Source organism: Enhydra lutris, unplaced genomic scaffold (assembly GCF_002288905.1).
Source record: "Enhydra lutris kenyoni isolate GAN:26980312 unplaced genomic scaffold, ASM228890v2 scaffoldscaffold68, whole genome shotgun sequence".
In the NCBI taxonomy this organism is placed as follows: Eukaryota; Metazoa; Chordata; class Mammalia; order Carnivora; family Mustelidae; genus Enhydra; species Enhydra lutris.
Window position 1 is genome coordinate 8,686,273 of NW_019154152.1, and position 9,530 is coordinate 8,695,802.

At 39.6% G+C, this 9,530-nt stretch overlaps 1 pseudogene; it reads right to left on the reverse strand.

The window, feature by feature from the left end:
• Window positions 1-7,461: 7,461 nt before the first annotated feature.
• On the reverse strand, window positions 7,462-8,407 carry LOC111159576 (annotated as a pseudogene).
• Window positions 8,408-9,530: the final 1,123 nt, after the last annotated feature.

A 9,530-nucleotide genomic window follows, 5' to 3' on the forward strand; every position in this document is an offset into this window, starting at 1 on the left:
TTGTCAAGAAATTCTGAATTCATTATTGATTTTAGAAAGGCTGTTCCCAGAAATTTATCTGAATGGCTTGCCTTGAGCCCATAAAGAAGACAGCAAGAGACTAAAATCTCTAACTGCAACATAAAGAACTGAAGCACAAAAAAAAAAAAAGATGGAGCTACTGGTGATACATTTTGATACGCAATTAGGCTATGCAAACACCTGAGGAATGAAAGGAACTGTACCTCTCATAATGGAGTCCGGGGACAATCTGATAGGACCTCCAAAGTGACCAAGGACATCAATAACTTTGTATGATGGTCTTCCTTCTGTACTTTCTCCTACTGCTCCTCCTGGCTTTACAGAATTGTCCTCAACCTTGTGTTTTTTATCCATTTCATCCATTTAACACTCACCGCAGCCTTGGTGGTTAGCCATACTGGAAAAATCTTGATCCAGCACAAGTAACATAGCTCCTGAATGTATGATTTGGTCTTATTTATCTCCACCTTCTGAAGGCTTCTTTGACCCAGGGAGGCTATGGTGTGGCTCAGAGCACCAAAGGTCCTAGCTGTTAAAAGGAGTGGTGAATTTGCAAATAAGATCCCTGGGGAGACTGGCACATATAGCCAGTCATATCAGAGTCTTCTCATAAAGGCTGGATATTTTTTAAGGCAGGAGAAATGTCATTACTATCCTATAGCAAGTTAATATCTGCCCAGCTCTCAAATAAACAAACAAACAACAACAACAACAAAAAACATGTAGCCGTATTGTGTCAAATGGTTGGGGAGGGAAAGTTAGGAAGAAAGGAGGTGACACAGGATGAGGATAGACTGGGAAGAGATACACCTTGAGTTAGATTTTGCATGGTTTCCTTTTCAATTCCTTCTTAATTCAATACCACATATTACCTGCCCTCAAGAAAACAATCACTCTATTTCATCTGAATTTCTCCACACTGACCTTGAGCAGGAGTCTTTATTTCCCTTTAACAGTTTATGACTTTGTTAGGGTAATTATTGGTCCTTTCTCCTTCGTCTAATTAGGTAAGAGAAGCTACTGATTCAAAGATCCAACATTCTTCTCCTATAACACACTGAGGTAATGGTAATGATATGGTGGCCCTTTAAATTGTTCCTCTTTATTCCCCTTCACTCAAGCCAAGTATCTAAGTACCTACGAAGGAAGGTGCAAAATTACATGTAGAAATGATTGGGTTGGGAGAGACTTTTACAAATTACAATAGCATTTCCTCCCAGGACTGGATTGTCATCTGGAACTACCCAAGACTAGGGTATATCTGAGCCATGGGAAGATAGATTTCTAAGGAAGAATGGACAAAGTGGACTCAGATTCACTTCAACTGTACTCACCAGGCAGATCTCATAGAACTGTAAACATCTTAGTTATCCTTCCCCTCCCTCCCTCATTCCAACCCTAAACATCTGACTCATTGGTATTGAACTATAAGTATATATTCAGAGCACAATTATATTTAAAATTTCTTTGTGACTCCTTTCATGCAAGTTGGTGTGTAAATTAGTTCAAGATTTTTAGAAAGCAATTCAGAAGTATAAAGAAACTTACACATAATCTAGTGCAACTCATAGAGTTTATACTCTATATTAGAGTTTATATTCTATATTCTATATATAGAATATATATATATAACTCTATATTATAGAGTTTATATTCTATAGAAAATAAAACAAATTGAAATGAAAGAGATATAGATTTGAATCCCAGGTCTAACATTTACTAGCTGAGAAATTTTGAATAGATTGCAATGGGCAGAGGAGCTGCAGGAGGCCATGGACAGAGGCATAGATTCTGAGGCAGCAAGGGCATTTCATTATTGGTAGTGTGACAGTCATGGATCTGGACTGGTGGGGATCTGTAGGCACCAGTGATGGCGGCCTGAGGGTCTTCAGGAATGACTGGAAGTTACCCAGTTGCAAGGGGAAGGTGGGCTATATTACTGGGAGGTGGACAGTCCCAATGTCCAAGCAAAGCTAGTGAGATCCACGTATACACACACCAGTGGTGAGGAAATTTTTTTTCAAGAAACTAAATTTAGTAAAGGTAGGTAAGCAAGGGCATAGCATTTAAAACTTAATCCACTCCCAAATTGGGCCTTTCCCAAGCCTTAAGGTTTAGTGACAGAATGGATTTTGAGACTGGATTGTATGGGTTAAATCCCAGGTCCTCCATTTATTAGTTGTGTGAATTTGGGCAAAGTAAGACCTTCTCTGAGCCTCAGTTTTTCATCTACAAAATGGGGATGTTGTAATAATATTATTATATTAATTATATTATGTTAATAATAAGATAATAGCACTTGATCAGAGGCTCCTTAGCAGAATAAAATCAGATGACGTTCTCAGTGCTCTGTCTGGGACCAGGCAAGGCCTGAGAGGTTCTAGATCACTGAGATGCCATAACTCCAGTTATTGAAACTTGGCAGGACCAAACAGCACATAGAGCCAGAAAACTGCCCAAGCCACTCACACAGCCCAAGGAAGCAGCTACTTGCTAGGGGATCTTAGGGCCTGAGGGAGGCAAAAATCCAATAACCCCAAAACAAAACCATAAGTACAAGTACAAAAATAGAGAGGGGTGCCTGGGTGGCTCAGTGGGTTAAGCCTCTGCCTTCGTCTCAGGCCATGATCTCAGGGTCCTGGGATCGAGCCCCACATGGGGCTCTCTTCTCTGCAGGGAGCCTGCTTCACCCTCTCTGTCTGCCTCTCTGCCGAGTCATGATCTCTCTCTCTCTGTCAAATAAATAAATAAAATCTTAAAAAAAAAAGATTCTCAAATAAATAAATAAATAAATAAATAAATGTGATATGATTGCCATGAATTCTAAAACTTGGGTGCATACTGCTGGGTATTTACCCTAAAGATACAAACATAGTGATCCGAAGGGGCACATGCACCCGAATGTTTATAGCAGCAATGTCTACAATAGCCAAACTATGGAAAGAACCTAGATGTCCATCAACAGACGAATGGATAAAGAAGATGTGGTATATATACACAATGGAATACTATGCAGCCATCAAAAGAAATGAAATCTTGCCATTTGCGACAACGTGGATGGAACTAGAGGGTATCATGCTTAGCAAAATAAGTCAATCGGAGAAAGACAACTATCATATGATCTCCCTGATATGAGGGAGAAGAGATGCAACATGGGGGGTTAAGGGGGTAGGAGAAGAGTAAATGAAACAAGATGGGATTGGGAGGGAGACAAACCATAAGTGACTCTCAATCTCACAAAACAAACTGAGGGTTGATGGGGGGAGGGGAGTTGGGGGGGTGGGGTTATGGACATTGGGAAGGGTACGTGTTATGGTGAGTGCTGTGAAGTGTGTAAACCTGGCGATTCACAGACCTGTACCCCTGGGGATAAAAATATATTATATGTTTATAAAAAATAAAATTAAAAAAAAAAAAAAACTTGGGTGCATATACACCAGCTTGCACAGAGAAGTCCCAATTAGTTTCTATTGTCTAAGTGAAATTATGTTTCCGTATCATGATCAAGTTACTGTGGTCTCTTTATAACTAAAAAGACATTCTTAGTTCGGCAATGCTAAATTTAAATAACATGAGTCAGCGTATTTACAATTTTTACTCCATAGCTGCAAACATAGAGTCAGCAGTTAGATTTAAAAATCAATTACTGGAAAAGCATAGTGAAATATGTGTGGTTGTGGGTGTGGGTGTGTTGCAAAAAGAAGATGGTGAAAGGAGAGAAATAATTTGTATTCAACAGTAATTCTAAGAATGAATCATAAAATTAATGCTGGTGAAGAGGAGAGAAAAAGGAGAAGAATGGGGAAATGTGAGAAGGTAATAAGATCAACTCATTATAAATGCATTGAAAAAGTAGAGAGATTATTGAACTGGGATTCACGAGAGTGAAAATAGAAGGTAATGGGTCAGGAACTGAATGCCTAAAATTTAGATTATTATAATTTGCGTGAATTTGTGGAAACACAAATTCTATGGTGTTTATAAGGAATGAAGTAGTTGAGGTAGGATGGTCAAGATCCTTAGAGAAAAATTCAGAGTACTGAGAGTCAGGTTCTTCCAATTATTTATTATGGCATAACAAACTACCCCCCAAAGTAGTGGTTTCGTACAATTTATTATTATTTCATGATTCTGTAGATCTCCTGGGATCACACATGCAGTTGTTTGGGGTCTCTCCTTCTCCCTCTTTCTCTCCTGAGATCGCAATCAGATTGTGGATGGAGCTGCAGTTAATTCTAAGCAACTGATGCAGTTCATTCCAGCTGATCACTAGTAGCTCAGCCAGGCTATTAAGCACATGAACTCTCCATGCAGTCTGGGATTCTCACAGGATGGTGGCTGTGTTCTGGGGAGAGTGTCCAAAAATGCAAATATCTACCCAAAGACACCAATGAAGAAGATGTAAGGGTTCTTATAATCCACCCTTGGATATCCTGAAATGTCACATTTATCACATCTGTTTATTCAAAGTCATCACTAAGACCAGCCAAGATAAGAGGGGAGTGGAATTACATGGCACCTCTTGGAGAAATAGCAGAATTTCTATTGCACAAAGGTATATAGGATGCATTGTATGGTTTTGGCCATCTTTGGAAAATAAAACCAGCAACAGTGCACCCTAGGCCATAATAACACGGATCGCCTTTTACATACAAAAACAGTCACAGAAGAAAACAAAAATAAAAACAAAATATGTTCACCTCTTCCCTGAGATTCCCAAGGTCTCATTCCTATTATGCAACTAGTTCAAAATCCAGGATCTCAACCTCTTTAGCAGGGCGTTTGTGAATAGGGCTCCTTCAGTTCAGTTCCTTGTATGCAGATCCCTGAACGCAGTTCCTTTCAATCTGAAGACCTGTGAAGTCAAGAAAGAAAAAATCTGCCATCTACACAGCCAACACACTCTGGTGATGCTGAGATAGAGAGCTGCAATTGATCCTCATATGTAAAATATTGCGAGAGTCTCATTACAATCACTAGTCCATTATCGTTTCTAAAAATCCAGGAGGAGATTAATACTACCAGTTTCTTAACAAGGACCCAATGCTACTCCTACTCCCAGGGAATGATTTTCCATAGCTTTTGTCTAACCTGTGGGCAATTGGCTTTATACTCTCTGTCATCTTTGCTGCTCATTAAGTAGTGCCCTCTGTTTACCTCTTGAGTATTTTGCTTCACCTGCTTCCTGCCTAGTGAAGTTGGAGACCCAAAGGCCCGTTTTCATTTTGCATTAACTGTCCCTTTTAGTCGAAGCTGATGGTGCTTACCTCTGTCCCTTTCTCTTAAAAACTGTGGTTATTTATGAATCCTTTAGGGTTTATTCCATTAGACAAAAAAAGTACCCCCAAATATCTTCCAGTTTGCCCCCTGTCTGATTTTGCCTGAAAAGTTATGGTTCTCTGGGAAAATAGCCTTAAGATTCCTAGAAGTTTCTTGTCTAATTGAAAAAATTAAATAGGCATACCCTTAAATATTTTTCTATTCTTAGCAAAGGATTTTATAGTCTCATCCTAGACATGATATTACACCCTGAGGACATATTTTTCCCCTTTGAGAGTCTTTTGTCATTTGGAGAGGCTTGGGGGAGATTTCTTTTTCATTTGATTTTAGCCAGCCATGCCTCCTTTGCATTTACTCCAAATTACTCTGGAACACTGAATAATTTCGCTTTAGCTTACATCTATCTGTACTTGTCATCTGTAGCATAAAAATAATGTTGATATTTTCAGTAGTCGGCTTCAAGATCTCCTTGGCCAAATGCATCAATTAATTAGGCCTATTTTCTGCTTTCCAAGTTTGGTATTTTCAAACTTCCGACAACTACATGGCACCTATACCTTTTTCTCCGGCCTCAAATAACAATTTTCTCACTGTCCTTAGCCTCCATTAACAGCTTCTTTTAGGCCTTCTCAGCTTTTGCTTGCTGTCTATGCCAAAGCTAATGCTACATGTTTTAGGATTTGCCCTACGAGCACCCCAATTTCTGCATCATTTATCTATTGCTGCATAACTAACCATTCCCAAGTTTATTAGCTTAAAACAGTAAATTATTACTTCATGTGGTTCTATGACTAAGGTTCGATTGGTTGGGTAGTTCTCTCTTTGAGTCCCTCATACATTACCGAGAGATGCCAACTGAGCCTACAGATACCTGAAGTCACAAGATATTTTACCAATGTGACTGGTAGTTGTTGCAGACTGTTGGCTGGGATCTCAACTGGAGTCGTCCCCCGGAATATTTAGACATGGCTTTCCCATTTGCTCGGGATACTTGTAGCACAGTATTTGGGTTCCAAGAGGGACCCTACTAAAATAAATCATTTCGAAAGACCCAAATGGAAGCTGCAAAGATTTTTGTAGTCTGACCTCAGAAAGCTCAGAATGTCACTTTCACTGAATTCTGTTTATCGAGGAGCCCCTACATTTAACCCAGATCCAAGATAAGTAGAATTAGACTCCAACTGAACATGGGAATGGCAAGCTCACACTGCAGAAAAGCATCGGAGATGAAATATAGTACTGTGGCTATCTTTAGAGACTACCACACAAAGCTATTAATGGGTCATCTCTGCGTTCATTAAAATCATCATGAGAAGAATTTTTTGTGCCAGAAGTGAAATCCTTCAAAGACTATAATAAGATAGATAATTGATAATATATTTTGATGATATGATATTTACAGTTATGGAATTTTAAGATGGATCACTACTACTAAGCAAGAGGCAATTATGGGGAGCATGAAAGACAGCTATGTTACTTCCAAGCTAGGAAATTACTAGAAGAACCAAGTATATGGGTATTTCAAAGGACCAGGACTTTTCAGATTTGGAAGGATCCAGAATTTCTTAAGTGTCATAATCACCTAGAGAGTTGTTAAAGAACACAGAGGTCCATAGAAGTAGGATAGAACCTGGGACTTCACATTTCTACCAAATCCCCCAGGTGATTTTGGTACCCATATATGTTTGAGAACCAAGCTTTTCGATGATTCATCTTCCTGGATGATTCGTAAGGATGGTAATCATTTGCTGTTAGCTTTACCAACTTTCATCTGGAAAGTATCCAACAAAGATAGCTCAAATTGTTAGACCCTTAGTTATCTCTTTTAACCTGTTAAGAATAATATTCTATTTTTTTCTTCCACATTATATACAATCAATATTCTATCCCATAAATCTTGGAAATCTATCTCAAAATGAGATAGAAATTTCCATCTGATGTATGTTTTCAAGCAGACATATCTACTTCGACTTTTTTTATTGCCTTTCTTGACATCTACCTCCTTACTTTATCTTACGGATTCCTCCAGCACGTGGAGGACTTTTAGGATTCCATATGTACTTAAATTACCATTGTAGATATTTTAGCTATAAAAAAAATGAACTGCATTCCAAAGTCAGTATAGTTACCTGTTTCCTTTCCCAAGCTCTCAGTCTCATGTCACTGGTTCCCTTTAGGGAAGAGGAGTAGGATGATTTTTTCCCGAATCTGCTTGGTCTTCACCCCATAGATGATTGGATTGAGTGCAGGAGGGATGGCTACATAGAGGTTGGCAGCCAGTATATGGAAGGAGTGCGGAATATTGTGACCAAAACGATGGGTGAGAACAGAGAACAGGGCTGGTGTGTAGAACATAAGAATGACACAAACATGGGAACCACACATGTTGAGAGCTTTCTGGCAGGCATCTTGGGATGGAAGGTTAAAGATGGCACGAAGGATGAGAGTGTAGGAGATGCCAATAAGGATCAGGTCTGATGTAACAGTCAGTATCGGTACAGCAAAGCCATACCAGATGTTGATGGAGATGTCCACACAGGCGAGTTGGGCAACACCTATGTGCTCACAGTATGTGTGTGGTATGATGAGAGTTCGGCAAAAAGGGAGTCGCTTTAATAGGAACACACATGGGAAGATGATAAAAAAGCTCCTGCCAACAATAGCCACTACAATCTTAGTAATACTCTGACTGGTGAGAATAGTGGTATATCTTAGGGGGAAGCAAATAGCAACATAGCGATCAAATGCCATAGCCAGCAGAATGGCAGAATCCATGGCAAAACTGTAGTGGAGAAAGAACATCTAAGTAAGACAGGCAGGAAAGGTGATTTTCTGAGGACCTAGCCAGAAGATGCTGAATGTTTTGGGTACACATGTATTAGACAGGATGATATCTGTAGCAGCCAGCATGGAGAGGAAAAAGAACATGGGCTCATGAAGGCTATGCTCCACTAAGGTAGAGAAGGACACTGTTGCCTGCAAGGCCCCCAAGGTAAATAATAAAGAAGAGAATCCCAATCCAGACGTGGAACTCCTCCAGCCCTGGGATTCCCAGCAGGATGAAGGGGCCCAGATTGAAGCTGCTCAAGTTGAATGAGGCCACCATGGTCTTGGACTGGATACGTCTCATAGACTGAAAATAAAAATATCATGGCTTATTGTTACAGTGATCTACAGATAACCATCTAAGCCTTCTTCAATATTATCCCCCACTTTCATCTCTGTAAAGTGATAAACTATCACTTGTCTCTTCTCTTTACTAATAAACACCTGACAAAGTTTTCATTACAATTTTAAGTCAGAATACAAATGATATCAAAATAATTTTTTCTCAGAGACACAAATCACATAACTCCTGGCATATGATTTTAGAGCCACCCAGTTACCAGCAGCCCAGGAGGTTTTCTAGGAAAATAGGTGCCCAAAATATGGTTAGATGGAGAGACAATGACTAGTTAGGGATTTGGAACAAAGCTCACTGTAAAGTCCCAGCCCTGGTGAACTGGAATAACAACTGTGGGGGGTCAAGGGGTTAAACAAAGACATGCCCCATGTCTAACACCAAAGTAGACCATGCAGTCTCTTTTCTTTTTTGCTCTTTCTCCTCAACAGATGCCCTGGTTCTTATCAGTATTGCAACAAAGTTCACCAACATAAAGAGGAGACAAATATTCTCCTCTAAAAGCTAAAGTTGAGGTGATTTACTCTGCCTTCAGATATTCTCAGGTTGGAAAATTTCTAAGAAAAGACACCCACCAAGAACTCACTATGTCAGATTGGTCTCAAGGAAAGAACAGAACCCTCCTCCCCTCACAGAAGATATCTCAGCAGAGGGAGCCCAGTCTCTGTATAAAGTTATACCACAGCATTCTTGCCCTGGTCTAATCTATATAACGACTCATTCTTGTGAGACTTCATTGAAACAGTTGTGTCCTTCCTCCAAAATTCTTCTGTTTATGACATGATACGCAAATCTTTTTCTCCAACTTCAGTAGTCTCTCATTTTTCTTTCTACTTGTCCTTGAATATTGATACTCTATAGTGCTTTATCTATGTCTGCTGCTTTCTAGGTGAACAACCTCCACCTGGGTGATATCCCCAAATGCCATGACTTTGCGATTCCTATGTTTAAGATTCTGATGTTTGTAGTTTTGAAGTTATTCCTCTCTACTCAGGTTGAAACTAGCTACCCCATGCCTGCCATGTTCGAAATCTCACAGGTATATCCA